This window comes from Centroberyx gerrardi, chromosome 12 (assembly GCF_048128805.1).
Source record: "Centroberyx gerrardi isolate f3 chromosome 12, fCenGer3.hap1.cur.20231027, whole genome shotgun sequence".
NCBI lineage: Eukaryota > Metazoa > Chordata > Actinopteri > Beryciformes > Berycidae > Centroberyx > Centroberyx gerrardi.
In genome coordinates this window covers 32,179,768-32,182,267 of record NC_136008.1, presented here as the reverse complement: position 1 = coordinate 32,182,267, position 2,500 = coordinate 32,179,768, and positions in this window count along the sequence as shown.

Sequence of the window (2,500 nt, the reverse complement as noted above, 5' to 3'; positions counted from 1 at the left end):
GTCCAACCGCCACCAGGGGCTCGGGGTGAAAATCCTGCCCGGGAAGAGGCGCACAGCCTCGGGCAGGGCGCCCCCCTACCATCCCTGGAGCTCCAGGGAGTACCAGGAGCAAATCCAAATAGAAAAAAAAAAGTTAAAGTCCAACTGCCACCAGGGGCTCGGGGTGAAAATCCTGCCCGGGAAGAGGCGCACAGCCTCGGGCAGGGCTTCCAGGGCGCCCCCCTACCTCCCTGGAGCTCCAGGGAGTACCAGGAGCAAATCCAAATAGAAAAAAAAAAGTTAAAGTCCAACCGCCACCAGGAGCTCGGTGTGAAAATCCTGCCCGGGAAGAGGCGCACAGCCTCGGGCAGGGCTTCCAGGGCGCCCCCCTACCTCCCTGGAGCTCCAGGGAGTACCAGGAGCAAATCCAAATAGAAAAAAAAAAGGTTAAAGTCCAACCGCCACCAGGGGCTCGGGGTGAAAATCCTGCCCGGGAAGAGGCGCACAGCCTCGGGCAGGGCTTCCAGGGCGCCCCCCTACCTCCCTGGAGCTCCAGGGAGTACCAGGAGCAGAAAGAAATATTTTGTTTAAAAAAAAGACAAAGTGCTGCGGCACTTAGGCTGTGGGGCGAAAACAGGCGGAGTACCAGGAGCACAAAGTTTAAGTTGGAGTACCAGGGGCACCAAAGATTAAGTTGGTACACCAGGGGCACCAAAGTTTGAGTTGGTATACCAGGAGCAGGAAAGTTTGGGCGGATGGTAGTCTGCTTGTATCCGGGGAGGGGTGCTTAAGAGTGGGTCTGCAGGTTCGGCTGGTGCTGGGGTTCCTGGATGGTGGAGGTTAGGGGCCGGAGATAGGGGGCAGCTAACAGGTGTGTGGGTGGCCGAGGCAGGGGCTCCAAATTGGGGTAAAAGTGAGGTGGAGGGCCCCCTGGAGGTAGGGGGCCGATAGCAGGTGTGTGTGGCCGAAGCAGGTGCTCTAAATTGGGTAAAAGGGAGGTGGAGAGCCGCCTGGAGATAGAGGGCCGCTCCCCGGTGTGTGTGGCCGAAGCAGGGGCTTTAAATCGGGTAAAAGGGAGGTGGAGAGCCGCCTGGAGATAGGGGGCCGCTCCCAGGTGTGTGTGGCCGAAGCAGGGGCTTTAAATCGGGTAAAAGGGAGGTGGAGAGCCGCCTGGAGATAGGGGCCCGCTCCCAGGTGTGTGTGGCCGAAGCAGGGGCTTTAAATCGGGTAAAAGGGAGGTGGAGAGCCGCCTGGAGATAGGGGCCCGCTCCCAGGTGTGTGTGGCCGAAGCAGGGGCTCTAAATTGGGTTAAAAGTGAAGTGGAGAGCCGCCTGGAGATAGGGGCCCGCTCCCAGGTGTGTGTGGCCGAAGCAGGGGCTTTAAATCGGGTAAAAGGGAGGTGGAGAGCCGCCTGGAGATAGGGGCCCGCTCCCAGGTGTGTGTGGCCGAAGCAGGGGCTTTAAATCGGGTAAAAGGGAGGTGGAGAGCCGCCTGGAGATAGGGGGCCGCTCCCAGGTGTGTGTGGCCGAAGCAGGGGCTTTAAATCGGGTAAAAGGGAGGTGGAGAGCCGCCTGGAGATAGGGGCCCGCTCCCAGGTGTGTGTGGCCGAAGCAGGGGCTTTAAATCGGGTAAAAGGGAGGTGGAGAGCCGCCTGGAGATAGGGGCCCGCTCCCAGGTGTGTGTGGCCGAAGCAGGGGCTCTAAATTGGGTTAAAAGTGAAGTGGAGAGCCGCCTGGAGATAGGGGCCCGCTCCCAGGTGTGTGTGGCCGAAGCAGGGGCTTTAAATCGGGTAAAAGGGAGGTGGAGAGCCGCCTGGAGATAGGGGCCCGCTCCCAGGTGTGTGTGGCCGAAGCAGGGGCTTTAAATCGGGTAAAAGGGAGGTGGAGAGCCGCCTGGAGATAGGGGGCCGCTCCCAGGTGTGTGTGGCCGAAGCAGGGGCTTTAAATCGGGTAAAAGGGAGGTGGAGAGCCGCCTGGAGATAGGGGCCCGCTCCCAGGTGTGTGTGGCCGAAGCAGGGGCTTTAAATCGGGTAAAAGGGAGGTGGAGAGCCGCCTGGAGATAGGGGCCCGCTCCCAGGTGTGTGTGGCCGAAGCAGGGGCTCTAAATTGGGTTAAAAGTGAAGTGGAGAGCCGCCTGGAGATAGGGGCCCGCTCCCAGGTGTGTGTGGCCGAAGCAGGGGCTTTAAATCGGGTAAAAGGGAGGTGGAGAGCCGCCTGGAGATAGGGGCCCGCTCCCAGGTGTGTGTGGCCGAAGCAGGGGCTTTAAATCGGGTAAAAGGGAGGTGGAGAGCCGCCTGGAGATAGGGGGCCGCTCCCAGGTGTGTGTGGCCGAAGCAGGGGCTTTAAATCGGGTAAAAGGGAGGTGGAGAGCCGCCTGGAGATAGGGGCCCGCTCCCAGGTGTGTGTGGCCGAAGCAGGGGCTTTAAATCGGGTAAAAGGGAGGTGGAGAGCCGCCTGGAGATAGGGGCCCGCTCCCAGGTGTGTGTGGCCGAAGCAGGGGCTCTAAATTGGGTTAAAAGTGA